Source organism: Daphnia magna, linkage group LG6 (genome assembly GCF_020631705.1).
Source record: "Daphnia magna isolate NIES linkage group LG6, ASM2063170v1.1, whole genome shotgun sequence".
Classification (NCBI taxonomy): domain Eukaryota; kingdom Metazoa; phylum Arthropoda; class Branchiopoda; order Diplostraca; family Daphniidae; genus Daphnia; species Daphnia magna.
Genome location: NC_059187.1, coordinates 5,884,132 through 5,905,221, shown reverse-complemented (window position 1 = coordinate 5,905,221; position 21,090 = coordinate 5,884,132). Strand labels below are relative to the sequence as shown.

Here is a 21,090-nt window from a genome sequence, read left to right as displayed (position 1 = left end):
ACAATACTCTTACTTTATTCAAGTTTCCCCGCGCTATAATTTAGCTTACAGCTAGGTGTCAAGCTTGACGCATAAAAGGGTTAGCTTGGATTTGGGGGGCTGTTAGTTATAATATTATAATATTATTAAATAATCAGCGTATTTCAGTTAGAATTATTCGTTATGAAAAGTTTGGTTATATTTCTTAAGCTAGTTTTTTAGGATATCAATCATCTGCTAAAGTATTACTTATCTTAACGAACCGTAATAAGAAAGAAAATAATGTATTTAAATAAAAGAAATTTTTGCAATTTTTAAAAATAACAGAAGATAGCTTTTGGATATTCCCATTAACTATAGCTTGTAAGTTATAACAATAAAAGTAAAAAGTAAGATATTTAGGCGGAATATTTTATTTTGAAGATGAGATAAGTTTTTTATAGGATAGACTACTGCTGATTAGTAGTTTAAAATTATTTTATATTTTATAAGCCAAATGGGTTATTGGGAGAAGCCGTGACTGCAACGCGGGAGCCAACGGGAGCAACGGAAGCACAAACAACACTGTGACACACACCACCGAGAAGGAGTAAAATACCACCCAACACAACAGGTGCTAGTCTACAGGCCTACAAGAAAAGTAGAACTCGCCGAAAAAATACTCCACCGTTGGCACGGCTCGAACAATATAATACGACAGATACCACCACTAAACTATGGAATCCAACTTAACAACAGCAAAACGACCAAGGTGGTATATGTAGAACGCCTCAAAAGCTTCATCGACCTCACCCAGCCCGCACCAAATACGGATGGTGAAGCACAGTCAACGGACAGAGTAAAAAGCGAAGGAACAACAGACGAGTTGTCCAAAGACGGATACACACCGGTAGACCCACAACAAAAGCCTAAAGGACCAGCTCACCCAAGGAAACAACTAAAGGAGAAGAAAGTTAGGTTCACAACATCCCCCGAAGAGCCGTAACAACCCACCGCAGAAGCAGACAAACCCGTTACCCGTGAGGTGACCATCGAGAACCGAAGATACCCACTGCGCATACGCAAAAAACGATTTGCATTGGCGTCGACACTCCTATAAAGTATAGTACTATCACTGACAGCACACACACCCCCGGCAGAGACAAGAACACAAGTGATTAAAAAAACACCAGCCACCTGGTGTTCGATGGCGCTACTACTTGGGACCATGAGACCAACACCCATAGATGGCGCACTCGAGGTGAAGCTGGAATCCCATTGCGTGATATTCCAATCTATGGGAGAACGTTTCTTCTCTGATTCGGAATGGGTAATCGTCACCGACATCTCGTTTAACCAAGGAGACAAAGTAGCAAATGAACTCAAGACGTGGCTAATTGAGAAAACCAAATTACCTATAATAGGCAGTTCAAGCCATAAGTATTTCCAGATTATGTTACCATCAGCAAAGATGAACGACCAACCGTCCAAAACACAGTCTCAGGACATACTCAGCCACAATCCATCCAACGACGAGAAAGCTGAACAACAGCTGACAACAATGGTCCGAGACCGATTGGTATACGAGTTGACAAGACTAGAAACAATAGAGAGGAATTGCCAAGGCCTAAAAGCATCTATCCGACCAAGTAAAAACAAACGAGGACTGGTCGATGGTGGAGGCAATATCTTGAATGGCTGTTCGGTGTGTCTGCGACAAAAGAACTAGACAAAGTCAACAACCAAGTCGCCAAACTATTCATCGAGACGACGGCCATTGTCCACGCCCTGGAGACCCATACAACACTGATCAACGAGACGATTTGGGTAAAGAGGCAACAGACGCCCTCCAGCGGCCATTTCTTACACTCGACAAAGAACTGAACAACGCGAAAAGGGCAATTCACAACCTCACTCGCGAGATGGAGTGGGACTGGAAATCCCGAGATTAGAAAGATAACGCATTCAGAGCGGTAGATATCACCATAGAGTGGCTACAACAACTAGTAGAGAGGCTGAGTGGAGGTCTAGCAAGCGCCGCTATGGAGAAAATCTCCCTCGCCCTATTTTTCCCAGTACAAATGCAAACAGTCATCTAAGAAATAAAGACCAAACTACCAACAAGGTACCAAAAGGACCCTAAGATATACAACACAGGCTAGAGACATGTGGAAATCTTACCAAGAAGCCGTGGTGACAGTGGCAGCTATCAAAAACGGCATCAGACTCTTCATCCACATTCCTATCTTCGAATTCACCAGAGCACTTACCCAGTACAGAGTCATCGAGATGGCACGAGCAACGACGAATGGATCAACAAGCCTACAGTACGTCGGTCTCCCACAATATCTCGCAACATCACTAGACCAACAGACATTTATTTAGCTTACAGCTGAAATGGTTGAACCATGTCGCTCCACGAAAAAGCCAATCTGCCCCATTATTCAAGCAGTAAGCCGAAAAAATAAGGGACGTGCAGCATCGCGATATTCCTAGCCGACAAACGCCGAATACAAGATGACTGCACCATGTTAGTGTACCCGTGAACGGGACAAAATGCTGTTTACCTCGGACACCACCGTTGGGGCCTGTCAGCAACCAACATCACCCGCCTTGTCGTGACATGCCCACGACAGACCACCGGACCGCATTCATATACGCTCAACACTCCCGCGATATCCATCTTCGAGATACCCATGTCCTGTACAGCACAATCAGACGACTGGATCTTCCAGGCCAGTTTCAGAAGGGATACCCACCAACAATGGATCCACCAACAACGGTTTGCGAGAATTGACAACCGGTATGATACACCAAATGGACGGGATGGACGACTAGAACACGCAAGACTCAACATAGTTAACATGCAGACTTTCCCCTGCTACCCGTGGGAGTGGATAGGCATCCTGATATTATGCATGTTGGGAACCGGAGTTGCCATCGCAGCTGACCGTACTAAAACAGCCAGCCGACAACAAAAAATAGAAGCCCAGATGCAAGCTCTGGAACATCGCTTACAACTCCACGAACAGGCCACCAGCCCAGATGAAACTGAATGAAGGGTTAAATCCTCCTAGAAGTAGTACCACGTAAGCACTAATCAGACCTTAGTTTAGCTGATCGGGACGATCAGGAAGTAAAAAAGGGGACGTATCGGCTAGATCAATAGCCTTTAGTCAGGTAGAATAGCATGTAACGGAAGCAATAGCGCCCTGTAGACTAGAGCCCTAAAAAAGGGCGAAACATTAAAATATCGTGTAGTTGAGAGGATACAAGGTCATGGTCTTAGTCAGGGTAGAAAAAATGCCATGGAATGACGAACTTTTGCAACCCAAATTCCATTTGTGTTGGCCAATTTCAAACACCTGAAATCTTAATATAATCCATAGTACCATTTTCAACTAATTGCTTTAGACACTACACATTCTGGCAAAAGCCAAACATCAATTATTGATAGTTTTAGTGAAATAATAGGAAAAATAGGAAGATTACCAATATTATTTTTCTCGTTAACACTATAAACAACAGCAGATGACATCTACAAAACGTTAAATTCAAATAAATTCAAAAACACTCAAGGTAAAAAATTTTTATTCTAAATTTAACCTGAATAATCTAGTTTATTACCTTGTGTCTAACTATTTTTTATCACTAACCACTTTAGAAATTATTCAACTAGAAAAAATAAACCTATAAGAGACCCTGTTAAAAAAGGGTGTGGTTTTCCTAAGATGGCGGATAGAGACATTGTCGGACTACAGGAATCCTGCTATCCGCATTCTACAAGAGGTCTATAAGGCACAGTGCGCAAAATTCAGAGCTAAATTTATACTCTATTAAAAAACAAGGAAAAGAGCAGGAGCCTAATGTCGGTGACGATGCTGTGATTGGCTGGTGGTGTGCGTCGGCTGAGGGGAATTGGTGGGATGGAATTAGGAAAACTAGAGGTGTAAAGGGTGTATAAAAAGTTGGATATTTACATTTTTTCGGTCCACGAGCATTGATTAGGTTGGGTGGACCAGAGCAAGTGAGCCGACGGGCAGAGGCAACGAAGACGACCAACAAGAATCGACATTTTTTGCGGGTAGTAAGTGGGCCGACGGGCAGAATCTATGTGGTGGAAGACCGGCAGAAGCAACAAAAAGGTCAATGGGACACTACTATGGGCGTTTTGGTAGACAGAGAGTGGGTTGACGGGCAGAGGCCACGAAAGGGTCGAACAAATTGAACTTTGCCAAAGTTTCAATTTTTTTTATGAAAGGCTGATTTTTGCCGATTTTTTAAATAAAACGTACGTCGGAACTTCTGTTCCCCCTTTCTTCCCCATTTGCTTTTCCCTTCCATTCTTCCCCCGGGCTAGGATTTCGTCCCCTCGCCACGAAAGATTGATCGGCATTGTTTATTTTAAAAATCAGCAAAATTAGCCTTTCATAAAAAAAATTGAAACTTTGTCAAAATGTAGACGACTATGTCGTCTACCGTTTGTAAAAGTTTCAAGTAAAAATTCATATATTGGAATTTTTAATAATTTTTCAGTAACATACACTTTAGCATGGAAACATATGGCGAGCGCGCCGATGTTTCCAAACTTTATACCTATGACTTTGGGGCTAAACTTCTATTCACAAAAATTTCAAAAAATTCATGGTGAAAGGAAATTCTTTCCTCAACAAGAGGATTTTTTTGGATTTGCTTTGCAATAACTCAAACGTGAGTTATCGCGTAAAAATGGCAGACACTTCGGCCCGTAAGCCGCCGTGTTAAAAGCGCGGAAAAACTCGTCGTGTTTTCAAACTTTGTGTGGGTACTGTATATAATAATAAAAACTAAAAACTTTGTATTAGCAATCTTAATAATTCATAAAATGGATCCCTAAAATTGATTTTGAAATTACTTTTCTCGTAGATTATGTCTTCTACCTCTCCTCATCATACTGTTTTTCTGTCGCCTCCATGCTCTTAACATCACTATTTGCAACTGTACTGCTTCTCAGCCAAAAGGATTTCAAAAATTCACTAGCGATGACTGTGATTATCAAATAAGCCCTCTTCCCGCTATTCCAGTATATTATGATGTCTATTCTACTCTTCCCCAAATCACCCGTTGTTGGCCATTCGTGTAGCATGTGGCTGGAAAAGAAACACATCTATACTGACTTCTGGGGTTGGCAAACACCAAGTCAATCAGGAGTGCCAATAGAAGTCAATCCACATGAATGTGAAAAAATGCGAGATTCCGGATTGTGCCATGGCAAAAGCATGGACTACTTAGGAAACAATAAGTGGTCTTTCAAACGTATTCCAAACGTGCAGAGTAGCTGGACTCAAGTCACAGCTGATCAACTGTCGATTAGAAGAAGCTACTTTAGAAACTGAGTGCGCTAACTGTACGATAAGCTCACCCATTGGCGATATACCGGGAGGGATCAACGGATCCGTTTCTCACAACCTAGTGACCATTGTCTTGAAAGAATCGTTAAGAGAAGTTCCACAGTGCAAACTAAGGCTTGTGGAAACAGGTATCGCTAAACGTTACCTGATTAACAATAGTGGAATAGAAAGAATTCGTGACGTCAAACAACAACTTGACTTTGTTTACAATACAACTAACCATAAATATTGTAATTCATCAGGACAAAGCTACAAACATGTAATCGGAATGGAAAAGGCTATCTTACGTTTACATTCTTTAACTGACACCAATGTTCATCCGAGTAAAGCACTAGAAGAAGACATCGAAAATATTGCTGACATTATCCGGGCTGAAATAAGCGGAGCGGCACATTCTCCATACGCACGAGACCGAACTGTCGATGGAATAAATGGAGTGGCTCGAGAAATTCGAGCTCTACAAAGTGAAAATTGGGTGCTGGCACACAAAACTGTTATCGCCACCGTATAACACAGTGGATGGCTTGCTCCCAGTTACCTTAATTTACCCACATGTAGCAAATTGATAGCCACTGGTGAATCGATCAGCGTATATTAATGCTCCCTAATAAATTCAACAATCACTACTGAAATCACAAGCTGTGGTCCTCCACCCAAACTCGGCGACTACACTTTATTGTTGTTACTTGATTTACTGATTTTGAACCCCGATCTCAATCGGATTTCTATCGGGGTGCCTAATCGGGGATGCAACCCCGATTGCAATCAATCGATCGACGTAAAAACATAATCGATTAAGTCGAAATCAATTATTATGATGAAAATTGGGGAGTTCGCACCGGGTTGCAATGTTAAAAACCCGACCCAAACTCTTAGTTTGAATTCAGGCGCCATTTTTGCAAATGGCGTTGGGGCAAGCGGGTTAACCTCGACATTTTTCCTGCCCCACCCTGGCTGATGAAGTGGCAACCTGATTCAGCCCCGATTTCCCTTTAACGGGGCGGGGCGGTTAACCTGATTTTGGCTAATCGGGGCCGATCGCTACTTGCTGGTCGTTTATTGCATGCTGGATAATTTGTTTGTACAGTTTTGTTCGGTCGTTACTCTTCTCTCTTCTTTCTCTTGGGCAGAATTGGTTCAGTAGGGCATTTGCTTTTTCAGTGGGGTCAGTTATGAGTTCGCCATTTACGTTTTCTAGTGGTTTTTTGGAGGGCGTGTTTTGACGAGATTTCATGATGTTTTTTGTTAGTCTCCATAAACGCGATTGACTTGTTTGACATGCTATAGTAGTAACCTCCAGAACTGCCCGGATGGAGATAATATTGTTCTACTATATGATCCACATCGTGACATCAGCTGATAGCTTTTACCTCTCTATTCAGTCTTGCATTGGAAAAGGGGGCCAATCCCATTCCAACGCTTGACGTTTCGAGTTGTAATTGCTTACAGAATCTTGGTTACTAGCAATCCCAACATTGGGAGGGTACCATACCCAGTAATTTCAAGTGCCGCTACACAAAGAAATGCGCTTAACTATTATATACCTTGAATCGAATCACCAATCACCGTTGATAACGCAATCGTGCATTTCCGTCCTAAAACTAACTCCCATTTAAATTCTGAGAAACTATTACGCAATGTCTTCAATGAACATTATCGGGAAAACAGTGATGAATATCATTTGACTTGATTGTAAAACAATTAATATAATTTAATGTTTAAAATTTCGAATTATTATCTAGCACTCACGAATTAGGGTGTGGCATCACGCATCAACACCGTTGATGACATGCAAGAATCCTCCATATCACCTTGCGGCTGATGTTGACACTAATGAGTTTATGCATCGGCTCAGTGTTATTCCAAGGGTGTGGCGAAAATATCAGTTGTCGAGATGAATCAGTTACTCCAGTACATTCAAAGATATTATGTTTGCGTTTGATGAATTGATCCCAGTAATCACAACATTCCTTTGTAGAAAGTTCTACACGACTATAACGCCCTCCTACTACACCACCGCATTCTACGTTCAAACCTACACTTAAATACCAACTGACTTCAAGGTAGTATTCCGAAACTTAGGTTTACTATACTACAACAAAGGCTCAATCCTAGCTACTACACCAAGACTCCGAAGCATTATTCCGCCCCGAGCAGCTACACTGATCAAGCCCTGTAATTTTACTTAAATATACAGTTGCTAGAGTTTAGCACTTGAGCATTTTGGCTATTACGTCATTACCTGTCAGGTGTACGTGTCGCAACCGCAGGCTAATAAATCGAAAGAGGGTCACTGTGCAATCATATTAAAAGAGACGACAATGGTGTAGTAAGTCAGTGTAGCAAGCAACTTGGACACTCCAGCAAAAGCATAACATTTTCCGTTGGTTGCATACAGTTCTTGTTAAAGCCAACTACGCCACAATGGTACCTGGTACAAGAGATACCAAAAGAAAACCAGCTTAATTTTCTGAATCAACGTGTACGAACGTAACAACACAAGAATTTTTGATTTATTTTTTTTTTCAAACCACTTCAAGACGTCATTTCCTTCATACATCTTTAAAAAAATCCCGTAAATCCTCATCCGACATAGCCGGTACTGGATCAAAAGCCTCTTCATCGAGAGAAGAGTAGAGTGGACGAATGCTAGATAAGTTTGGTTTTTCGATTCTCCGAGAGATTCTTTCCGCGACGTCATTACCGTGGAAACTAAAAAATATATTTTCACGAACAATTTTTGTAACCATTTTGGATTGACAATTTTTCAAACAATTCAATGATTTGTAACTTTCGAACGGTAACATAACTCCTTCTATTAGCAGTGTGTAGCCTAGTATCAGAGTATTCTGCCTATACCCTAGTGGCAGTACATGGTTGTACTATAGTATACCTTGTGAGGTTTTCTGCCCAATAAACCGTTTTATTTTGAATTTCCCGTTCAATTTTGTTTTAGTGTGACATCAAATCATTTTTGTCACACTTTTTCCTTTAAAATTCATTTATAACATTTGAAAATTCATTTTCAGAATTAATTTGAAAAAGATTTTTCACGAAAAGTGCATCACGGCGTTTTGCCAACTGTGTTTCGGGATCCAATTCACGGTATATAAGAGTTGTATGCGACGCCATATAGTAGTGGCCCCAGTAATGGGGTTGCAAGACAGCAATTTCCGCTCGAAACGTCTAGTTGGGGTGGCCAGTACAGGTATCGGCCAGTACCTGTATATCCAACCAAGACTGATTAGAGAGATAAGAGCAGCCGAACTAATATAGGATTAATATAAGACTAATATAGGATAGTACATGAACTCGTTCGGGAAGGTCTTGTTCTTTTTGTTTTGTTTTTATGATTTTTTTTCACAATATTTCACATTTTTTCAATTGCTTGTGGACAAGACCCAACAAATGGCAAAGGCAGCTGGTTTTGTTCTAGCCAGAAATTAATCCATACATATTTATATAGGCCTATTTTAGCTCATTTAATTATTTGTGCCTAGTTAATTACAATAAATTGGTTTTTTCACAGGCTCTTTGTTAATTCATTGAAAGATTTTTCATTGTCAAACACAGAACCAAAATTGCGTTGCTTATTTACGGATAGTGACTGACTCCTACCAGTAGACTAACTTGAAAAAGGACATCATTATCTGGGGTCGAATTTTGAACACCGTACTTTTGCTTAGCCAAAAATCGACTTAAGCCATCTTTTGCCAAGCCAACATAAGTCAAGTTCGGCTCGATAAGTGAAACTTATCGTTCTTCACTTAAGACGTGATTTTGAAAAAAAAAATGTTGATACTTGTGTCGGCTTAGAATTTTTTCGCTAAACTTGTCAAAAGTAAGGCGGGGCTAATTTTGGCCAATGACGTTGAAGCTTGCAAACGATTTCTGAAAACAAAGCAGACGAATTTACACGAAACAAGCATGACAAAAGTATTAAAAAATTATTTTGATGTGTTTGCAGTGTTGTTTTTGCACAGGTGATATTTGGATGAAATGGGGCCGAAAACTGACGGATTGAAGGAGAAAGTAAAACGTGATGTATGGTCCGATCACGAGACGGATTGTCTGTTGGATTTATACATTGAAGAAAAGGTAAGTAATATATACGATATTAATATCTTAGTCATCAGCAGCAATTTTTACTAGATGTGCTCAATAAATCATGTAATTCGTTCCACAGGAGATGATGGAAGGAGACTTCAATACCCTAATTACGAAGGAATTGAAGAATGAAACATGGAAGAAGATAACTATGTCGATGATCGTGGAATTTCCAGATTCCAAGGTAAGGACTGTGGAAATTATTAAGAAGAAGTGGAACAATTTCAGCCAATCTGCTAAGGCTGCTATTGCCAACCACAAGGCAGGGTTGACTGAAACAGGTAAATGGCTGATTACGTTAACCTCAAAAACATTCACTATTAGTTCCATTTGTATAACAGGAGGAGGCCCATCTACAGGACCGCTGAAGCCACTCTATGAAAAATTTTGGCAACACATTCTAGGAAAAACAAATCCATCAATTGCTGGAGAAAAGATTCGCGTAAACTAACACAACATTATTCCCTTGTATTTGAAATTTATTTACACATTTCATGGTTCATTATGTCCCTAGGTAAGCATTGATACAGAGGACCAAGGCGATCTGGCGAACAGTGAAATAGTTTCTCAAATTTTGCACAGACAAGTAAGGACTACCACGGAGTACGACAATAGCAATTCAAGCAGCCTGGAAAATTACAAGTTGTCAACCATGTAAGGCTTACTCTTTTTTTTTTCTTTATTCTGAAATAATAATGTACACATTTTCTCAATAGTGAAAACAGGCGCGTTAGTTTTCCAAACGATGACGACGATATCTACCGCCACACATCAAGTCCGTTGCACATCAATGAGTCGCTCGTGGTTCCTTCTACTTCTGATGCTGCTGCTGTTTCATCGACTTCAACTGCTGCGGCTGCTGCCTACAAAGGAAAGCGGCTCAAAACTCCCACGTCAACTTTGACTATGCGACAGACCGTCAAGAAGGCGAAATACGGCGTTTGCGTTTCGTCTGAGGCCGCTGCCGAGAGTCGTGTGGTTGAGCAACGCCTCAACACATTGAAATCCATCATGGAAGTTCGTTTACTGTTGGGCAAAAGGAAGAAATTCCATGTGATTTATTTAAAATACTTTACAATACTAAGGCCAACTTGTAAAAATAATAATTTGTGTTTATGTAATTTAAGTTTGGCTCTCACCACACAGTTTGCCTTCCATTATTGTATTCCAGTCAATACATTTTCATATGTTAAAAGTCATCGTCAAAAGTTTTCAGATCCAAAAGTCTCCCTGGCTACTCTGTCCCTTTTTTCCTTTCCTAAGCGGCGTTCGACTGCAGCTGAACGACCAGCACCATCAATCGGGAGAGGATCTTCATTATCTTCTTCGTCATCATCTTCTCCCCAGTCGTTATCGAGAGGTTGATTGCGATCGATGGCGATGTTGTGAAGCACACTACATGCCACCATGACCCTATTGAAATTAAAATAAAGAAAACTAAAAACAAAGAAATGTAGAAATAGATATAGCCTACCAAGATGCTTTGGTGGGAGTCATCCTAATCTTATAGTGAAGCGCAGGAAAACCTTTTTTTTAATATTCCAAAAGATCTCTCCACCATACATCTAGTTGTCTTGTGTAATTTGTTGAATCTCTCCTAAAATTCATGAATTTAATAGAAACCATAAAAAGCGGAACAGTCACTTGACCGTAAATGTCGACAATAATTACCTCAATTGGGTTTCTTGGCTCACTGTATGGGGTAAAAAGGTACGTGGTATTCGCATACCCACTGTCTCCAAGCAAAACTCCGTGACCACATTCACCCGCTGAAAATTTTTTCCCAATTGTGCTGGTTTTCAAAATGGAGCTATGGTGGCAGGACCCAGGTTTTGTAGCACAAACGCTGTAGAATTTGTAATCTTGACCACAAATTACTTATTTAAAAAAAAATTACACAAATAAAGGTAATAAGCCTATTTCAATGTGGTTTTTGTTGTTTGCCGTACCTGAACATTCAAGAATGTTTGTTTTTTCGGTTTAAAAAGGCTTTTTCATACTGAAACGGCCTTTGAATCTCTACATGCGTGCCATCAATAAGCCCCACAACTCTCCGCATTCGAGCAATTTGAGCAAAATCACGTTTCACCTGCATGATTATAATATTTAGCTATCAATCAACCTACTTTTAAGCTTTGTGACAGTAATACTTGGTTCAAATCTTGGGGGAATTTGATGAATTGCTTGGAAAGAAGTGACAGTGAAAGTGAAACAGCAGCAATTGAACATGAGACTGATGACTGGCTGTAGCGTAAAATGTTTCCCATTGCGGCTTGGAAAGTTCCAGTTGCATAATACTGTAGAGAAATGAGGACCATGTCCAGTGGTTCCAGGTTACGCTTAGCTTTGGTTTTACTTTTTGGGAGCAACGGGGTGACCAACCCTGCACAAAAAGATGAAGTACACTATAGTAATAGTGCAAATAAGTTGTGGACAATATAAAAAGCATACCAGTGATGTACTGAATCGACTCCCGATCAGAATGAAACGTCCGGAATATTCTGTCATCTTCAAAGTAAGTAAGGACATCCTTCCTCGTCTGGTAAAACGGGACAAGTCGGCTTTTACGCCGATGTCTCTATTGTTTTTTGTGTCTCGCATTATCTTCATCACTGGATGACGACAAATAATCCCTTTCGTCACTGAAAGCAGCCAAATCTGCAAAGAAATCTGCTATTTCATGCATTTTTGTAACATTTTTAACACTTTTTTTTGCTGAACTGTCAATTTCAAAACATATAGTCTAGCAGACACATTTTTATTTTTTTTATAGGACAACCACAAATATTTTGCTAAATTTAGTGATGAAATGCGTCAAAAGTACAAATTTACAGAGATAAGGTACCTCCGGAGGTACCTTGAACTTATCTCCATTTTCTTGCTTAACCTTTCTCTTTTTTGGCTGAAGTATTTTACTTAACTTTTTCATTTTTGTTCAAAATTGCGACTCATCGATAAGTCAGACTTATCTCTAAGTTAAGTATTGGCTAAGCAAAAGTACGGTGTTCAAAATTCGACCCCTGATGTTACAATTCTATAGCAGTTGATAAGCTAACCAAAAATCAATAGGCATCAATAAAAAAAGTTAAATTTGGAAGTAACAAAACATCAGTTACATTTACATTAATTCGGAAATTGCAATAAAGTAGTTTTCCTTTACCTTATCCAGAAGATCCAGTTTTTCTAACATTTGCCGAATGAAATGAAAGCAGAATGCAGAATGAAGAATGTTCTCCAAAATGAGACTTCCCATTTCTTGTTTTTCTATAAATCAGAAAACAGGGTGAACAAAGGTAAGAGTAAACTCTTTTGGAAGTGACATTTTAAAAGTCTTTTTAGCATTTCCTATACCAAAATGGCATTATTTTATAAATACAAAAAATTCACGCCACGTAGCCTACATATGATAAGAGCCAGCTATTTTTGCGGAAGATTGCAGACGTGAGAACTATTATGCTTGACTGATAACTTTGGGCTCGTCCAGGACCGGTAGATAGGTGGCGCTAGCGTATTTTTACCACTTTTTTTCCATTGATTTCTGCCAAACTGTTAACGTTAAATTTTTGCCCTTCGACTCTTTAAGCTTTCTGCGTTCCCATTTTTTGACCGCCGACCCGTTCACTGTCTCTACCCGCCAAGGTATCCGCCTAGTTGCCCGTCGTCTCCCTCGTAGTCTGCACGTCAACCTAATTTGCCTGCCAAAGCGACCGCTGTAGGGGCCCGTCGACCCAATCGGTGGCCCTGCCCGTTTAAATCCTCACAGTCTCAGCCCGTCAAATCGCTACCTGTATCTGCCTGTCTAATCCCTCACAGTCTCTGCCCATCGGCCCCATCTCTGTCCACTAAAACGCCCGCTGTAGTGGATCATCTGCCTGGTCCTTGTCCCTGCCCGCTCTCTCCATCACAGATTTTGCTCGTCGACCAACTCGCCTCCAACAATTACCCGCTGTAGTTGCCCGTCAGCTCCCTAACAGTCTCTGGCCGTCAAACTCCTCCCTACCCGTCAATCAACAATGGATCCGCAAAAACGCCCACTATAGTGACCCGTCAATCCTTTTGTTGCCTCTGTTCATTTCTCCCCTCTGAGTATCTGCCCGTCAACCCACTTACTGCCCGCCAAATTGCCCGCTGTAGTTGCCCGTCAACCCACTCTTTACCTCTTCCCGTTAACCCATATCCTGCCCGCCAAAATGCCCAATTAAGTTGCTCGGTGGTTTTTTCGTTGCCTCTGTCCGGCGACCCGGTTTTTGCCTCTGCCCACCTACCGACTCTTTGCCTCTGCCCGTCGATTCACTTGCTGCCTTTGCCCGTCACATCACTCACAGCCTCTGTACGTCAACACCTTCTCTACTCGTCGACGCACTCTCTGTCCGCCCGCTGTAGTTGCCGGTTGACCCTATCGTTGCCTTTGCCCGTCCGCCCCCTCATATTCTGTGTCCGTCAACCCAATCCCTGTATCTGCCCGTCGACTCACTCACAGTATCTGCCCGTCGACTCACTCACAGTCTCTGCCCGTCGACCCAATCACTGCCCACTAAAATTTCCGCTGTATTTGCCCGTCGAATCACTCACAGTCTCTGCCTGTCGTCCCACTCGCTGCCCACAAAAATGCCCAATGAAGTTCCCCGCCAACTTATATATTGCTCCTGGCTGTCTAATCCCTAACACTCTTTGCCCGTCGACCTCCTCTCTGCACATCAACCCCCTCTTTGCCCGTTGATCAACAATCGATCAGCAAAAATAACCACTGTTGGGGGCCCGTTGACCATATCGTTGCCTCTGTTTATCATCCTCCATATAGTCTCTGCCCGTCAACCCACTTACACCCCACCGAAATGTCCGTTTTAGTTGGCCGTCAACCTATTTATTGCCCCTGTCCGTCGGCTCACATGCTGTCTCGTCCACCCGTCCTACTAAATGCCCATGGACTAAAAAATTGTCAATTTCCACGATTTCGTCCACTTTTTACGCATCTAGTCTTCCAAAGTCCTATCCCACCAATTCCTCCCAACGCCAACCAATCACAGGATGCGTGCATTGCAAAAGACTCAAAACTCCTCCCACATTTTTCCTTAGATTTTTATAGAATATAGACTAGTATACGGCGGCTCGTCCCAGGACGGATAATCAGTAACCCTAGTCTTGAGTGTTGGTGTGGAAGGTCGGACCTGTCCTTGAACTTAATCCCTTAATTCACTTAAAGCCCCTTAATAATAAAAGCCCCTTGATCCACTGAAATCCTTTTAATCTATTTTAGCCTCTCAATCCATGTAAGGCCGCTTAATCCACGTAAGCTCCCTTAATGTACTTACAACTTATTAATCCACTTAAAGCCCCTTAACCCAAAAATTGTCAAGTCCTACCTCTCATACACGTAACAAACAATGGAGGAAAAACAAATCATGGATCGCACTTGCGAATTTCCCCCAAGGCCATTCCCGTGCTCCTTACTTGCAGTTTTAGTGCCTGTGCCTTATCAATGTCAGTCCCCTGCCCATCGTTTCCAACCTGCCCGTTGTTTCCGCCCTGCCCGTGGGTCTACACCTGCCTGCCGTTTTCCCCCGTCCATCCTTTTACCCGCCCTGTCCGTGCCAATTCGGAAAAAAGGTTAAGCCTAACCAGCGGCAGTTCGAACCTTTTTCAGGCAGTCGACCTTTTTCCAGGTAGTTGACCTTTTTTCAGGTAGTCGACCTTTTTCCAGGTAGAAAAAAGTCACGTAAACCCTCTCGAACCAATGGAAGCGCGCGCACTGGAACAAAAGGGAACAATCTCTTAATGGTGTTGGAACGCAGTCAATTGAAACGTCAAGAACAAATGCAATGGTGGTTCTTTGAGGAATAAAAAAACGAAATGGTGTCTAAAGGGTGTTGAAACGGAGTCAATAGAGATGTTAAGAAAACATGAATTAGTGCATGTTTGAGGGCTTAAAAAGGGAACGGTCTCTTAAGCAGTTGTAAGAAATCAATAAATTGGTGGTTGTTTGAGGGATGCAAAAGGGAACGGTCTCTCAAGTGTGTTGGAACGCAGTCAATGGAGCTGGTGGGAATACAATGAATTGTTGCTTAGTTTAAGGAATGCAAAAGATAACGGTCTCTTAATATTGTTGGAACGCAGTCAAAGGAGCTGTCCAGAACACAATGTAATAGTGGTTGTTTGAGGGCTGCAAAAAGGAACGGTCTCTTAAAAGCGTTGGAACGCAGTCAATGGAGCTGTTGAGAACAAAATGCAGTGGTGGTTGTTTGAGGGGTGCAAAAGGGAACGGTCTCTTAAAAGTGTTGGAACGCAGTCAGTGGAGCTGTTGAGAACAAAATACAGTGATGGTTGTTTTAGGGTGCAAAAGAGAACGGTCTCTTACAGGTGTTGGAAAGCAGTCAAAGGAGCTGTTTCATACCCAAAGAAAAGGTGGTTGTTTCAGGGATGCAAGAAGGAACGGTCTCTGAAATTTTTTGGAATGTAGTCAGTGGAGATTGTAAAAAAAAAGAATATGTGGTTGTTTGAGGGATGCAAAAGGGAGCGGTCTCTGAAATTTGTTGGAATGCATTCAATGGAGCTGACAAGAAGACAATGAAGAATTGATGAGAAGACAATGAATTCGTGGCTTGAGTTGAAGGAAGCAAAAAAACAGTCTATTACAGTTTGTTATTGTATATGTAATTGCTTGAAATGTGAATAGTGAAATAGTTGTAATAATTGAGGTCGTTGAAAAATGTACACCACTTGTTGTCTGAAAGACAGCAAGAACACGCGCGAAACTCATGAGTCATGACTGAAATGGACCGATCATGTCGTTTCTGTCATGATACAGAAATTCAATTAAATCATTCAATATTCAATGATACAGCTCGTAATAGATAGAATTTCTGAAAGGATGTGATGTCCTTGCTGCCCTCATCCATTTACGCTGTTTTACGCTGCCTAAGCGTACGATGCTATAATGGTTTTATACGCAGGCTCTGGCTTTCCATGTTAAGAAACGTGGTTCAAGTAAAAATAGCGTAATGGAAGCGGCCTTGAACGGGTCACTTCTATTCAAGACTATACTAAAAATTCAAAACTTCTCAAGGAAGCTATTTATAAATCGCCTTGCGGTGAGTGTTGATAAATTCATTGTTGCAGGTGTTCGTGGAGGATTTATTTCCTTTGATGCAAATGGAGATACCGGAGACGGCTACATCGCTGTGGGCTCTTCAGATTTGTTTTCACCAAAACCGAATTCATCCATAGACGTCCATAAGAATGTGATGGTTTCCTTTGGCTTTTTTCGTGGAACTGTAATACGAACCAAAAAGTGGTTGTAAAAGCGGTGTCGCATAACAATTTTTCCTCTAGATGTTCCATCCGACTACCGAGTTGAATCATACACTTCCGCCCGTTTTGCCTGTTCTGAAAGAAGTTTCGAAGATCAAGTGATTTACGACGTTGAATTACTCAATGACAACGTTATTATGACCATGGTTGTTGCCCATCTGTTTACTTTGGCTGCAATGAAATATCTATTCACGCATCAAGCCAGAAAACTAGCGGCAAAAATGGACATCCTCACAATCAAAGTAGCCATATCAACTGACGTGGAACTTAGTTCCCACCTTTAAAATGTGAACCAGGTAAAAAAATCGGAGTTGAAATGCAGCCTAGATATAGTCAAACTGTACCTTTCGTTTAGGTCATCATTTATCAGTTTTAATAGATTATGATTCGAGAAAACGTAACTGCAAACAAAACTGTTGCACAATAATAATTCGATTCACTATGTAAAACAAAATTTATAGTTATTTTTATTTCTAGATGATGCGGGTTATGAATTATCCTGTGCACCCAAATAAGCTGGTTGACGACTGGCGAATGAAAGTCTGGAACAAATCTATCAAATGGACATCTTCATGGCCAGCACTCGATTGTGAAACTATTGGAGAAATTCGCCAAGTAAGTTAACTTTTTCATTGTTGTTCTAGCGTATCTTGTGACATTATGAATATGGTGTAGATGCGAAGGCACGATAACATCAATCCAATTATATGTGCCATCATTGAACCTGTTCGCATATGTATCATAACGGAATTTCAAACACGGAAAAGTCTTATGGTAATTGCTTTGTTATTGCTAATTTGTTGTGACGTCTACGCAATCGTGTTTTCAGGACGCCCTTTCAACTACAAAGAACGATTTGAACTGTAAACTGATTGCTTGTCTTGCGCTGGAGTTGGCCAAAGACATGCTCTACATTCATAGCTCCGATTTACGCTGTCACAGAAATCTGAAATCTACGAATTGCTTGCCCGATTCAAATTTATTGAACTCTCAAAATATCGGATTTTGGTTTACACAAGTTACGGAATGCTGTGAAAGACTCTAGCAAGAAAGAACGAGACCATTACTTTGGTAAGTCCAATGTATCCTGTAGCATGCGTAAATAAAGCGCATGCTAAGTTATCTGGTAATAACAATGTTAGGTATTTTTTTCAAAGGATTAAATTTGAATTTTTCATTTCAGATTAACTATGGACAGCCCCTGAAATTTTACGTAACCCATCCTTAACGGGAACAGCCGAAGGTGATGTCTATTCTTTCGCCATCATTCTGCATGAAATGGTCTGTCAAGAAGATCCTTTTGCTATCTGTTATGACCTCGGTGATCCTGCAAGTACTACCTTTACTTTAAGTTTTGAATTACCGATTCTGATTTGAACAATTTGAATTCAAGGAATCATCAATCAAATAAAGCATACCGTTCGAGGATGTCAAATTCCAGCACGGCTCCCAATTGAGGTAATGAAGGTGATCCATATGTTTGGTCGCAAACGTTTAAAATCTAAGTTTTTCTTAAAATAGAGTTTAGATTTTCGTCTGGCCTACATGTTTCTCTGCATGGTTAACTGCTGGATAGACGATCCCAATGAGCGCCGTTATTTCTCCTCTGTCCTGAATTATTTGACGAAACAAGGAGGGACCAGGTAATTTTTAATCAACTACGTCTAATATGCAATTAATGTACATCTAAACTAAAGAAAATTATTTCAGCATGGATGTTACGTTTAAAAAAAAACATTAGTGTCAGAAGACGTGTGCATAGAAGAGGAGAAGCGCACTTTAGAAGAAGAAATTCAAACAATTGACCAAGTGCTGCATCGTATTATTCCCAAGTAACATTTCTCTGTTGAATGTTTCTTTTTTAACCTTACAAATAGTAATTCCTTGCTTGCTTGCTTGCTTCCATAGATCAGTAGCCAACTGTTTGGCGAATGGACTGCCAGTAGAAGCGGAGCTATGGGAGAATGTGACTGTCTTTGAAGCAGACTTGGAAGGATTCACAGAAATAGCATCTGAAACGACACCGCTAGGAGTGAGTCCACTTTTGAAGATGGAGAACTGCGGGCATGGTTTTTAATCCCTCATTTCGTATGCAGATCTTGATCCTTTTAGATGATGTTTATACATCGTCTGATTCTATCGCCAGAGGCTACGATGTTTGCAAATTAGGAACGATCAGCGATGCCTACATTGTGGTAAACAAAAAATTCAAAGTAATTTGTTTATAGGTTGTAGAGCAATCCTTCTGATGGCCTAATGTCTTTGCAGAGATTTTCTATAATGAAAGCTTTAACAATCGGATTTGTACAGGTTTCAGGTATACAGCCTACGCGTGGAAAGAATTCCGCTGGAGAAATTGCCTCTATGGCTTTAGAAGTGGTGGAAAAAATGAAAGGTTCCGGAATCGGACATTCAAGCAAGCCACTAGTAGTGCGCATCGGCGTTCATACCGGTGAGATTGACTTAAAAATATGATTTCACACGGAATTGCACACCCGACTGTTAGTCTCTGGAAAATGATTAGCTGAGAAACATTTTTCACGTTTCAAGTGAACGACTGTGTTCAAATTAACTCCAAATGAAATGCACTTGAAAGTTTTGGTTGAGTTTTGCAGAGGAGTAAAACACTTTGATTAAATAGTTTTGTATTCAACTAGGTAGTTGCTTCAAGTATTATGGAACTTGGTTAACTCTTCTGAATCAGAAGGTAGATGGAAACGACATTCTCATAGCATGAGAGTAAAAAGACTGAAAGTCTTCTTCTCAACCCTTTGGGAAGAGAAAAAAACATAACTACACATAGACCATTGTGTTAAGTGGAAACAGAACGTTGATACAGAAGCACAACGTTCGAACAACAATTCTGAGTTTACTTTCAACATCTTCCCTTAAACGAGGAATATGAGAAATTAAATTTCACTTCAAAGGGAAGGATAAACAATTTGGTACTGAGTTAGAAGTTTGAAATTACTTCTTTCAAAAACATGAATGTGAGTAGAAGTATAATTTTTTTTTCTGCTTGATTTAGGGAGGTTTATCTTCAATACCGATTCCCCGACGCAATTTTTCAAACCGCGGGCCAGGAAGGGGTTTCGTGAATAAAACCGCTAGTTGACCTTCTGTGGAGAGGTACTGCATGTGGAGACATCCATCGCTTTGTTTTTCACGGATAAAGTGGTGCTGAATGTCAATATTCTTTGTTCGTTTGTGAAATTCAGGATTGAACACAAGACGAACAGCGCTTTGATTGTCGCAAAATAAGGTTGTAGGTTTAGTTTGTTCAAAACCAATTTCGCGAAGCAGGTTGCGTAGCCAGACAATCTCCTTTGCTGTATGGCATGCACCCATGTACTCTGCCCCTGTAGTGGAGAGGGCTACGCTCTTCTGCTGGATGCTGCCCCAGGTCACTGGACCACTGTTCAGTGTCAGTACATAGCCAGAATTGGACCTTCGAGAATCAAAATCACCAGCATAGTCGGCATCCGTGAATGCTAAAAGGTTTCCATTAGAGTGAGCATTTTGAAAGCATATACCGTAGGTGATCGTCCCTTTCAGATAGGCAAAGATACGCTTCACAGCCTTACAGTGGGGTTTCCCTGGGTTGACAGTAAATTGGGTCACTTGACCTAATGCATAGCATATGTCGGGTCGAGTGGATATCATGCAGTATAACAGACTCCCAACGGCTTCTTGATAAGGAAACAGTGTGCTTCTATCTGCAGCTGAGGAAGTGATTGCAGTAAGTCTGCTAGAAGGATCGGCTGGTGTTGTTTTTGAGTGACAATTCTGCATGCTGAATTTAGACAAGATCTTGTTGATATAATTTGGCTGTGAAAGATGTAAATATTTTTTTTCGCGATTTCTCTTGATCAAAAGACCGACAAACAAATCTGCCGATCTTGATACAATTTCAAACTGGAGCTGTAAATATTGGATGATCTCTAAAATGACTTGTTTGCTGCTACTTGCTACCAGGCCATCATCCACCCAAATGGCCATGATAGTTACCTCGGTATTCGTTCGAAGATAGTAAACGCATGAGTCTGCGTTGCTAGGGATAAGTCAAAATTTTGTCAGAAAACCGGAAAATTTCTCGTTCCAGTTTCACGACGCCTGCTTTAGACCGTACAGGCTCTTATGAAGACGATATACTTGGGATTCTTGTCTACTGATGATATGACCTTCTGGTTGTGCAAGGTAGACTTCCTCTTTCAACTCTCCATGTAGAAAGGCAATGGGCACATCTAGCTGAAATAATTCCAGGTCTTCTACAGCCGTCACAGCTAAAATGGCACGCAGGGAGTCATATTTAACTATTGGAGAAAAG

General features: G+C 41.0%; 2 pseudogenes; both read left to right on the top strand.

Moving 5' to 3' along the window:
• The first annotated feature begins 1,186 nt into the window (after nucleotides 1–1,186).
• On the top strand, nucleotides 1,187–3,017 carry LOC116924465 (annotated as a pseudogene).
• Nucleotides 3,018–9,271: 6,254 nt separating this feature from the next.
• LOC116924460 lies at nucleotides 9,272–19,238 on the top strand (annotated as a pseudogene).
• Nucleotides 19,239–21,090: the final 1,852 nt, after the last annotated feature.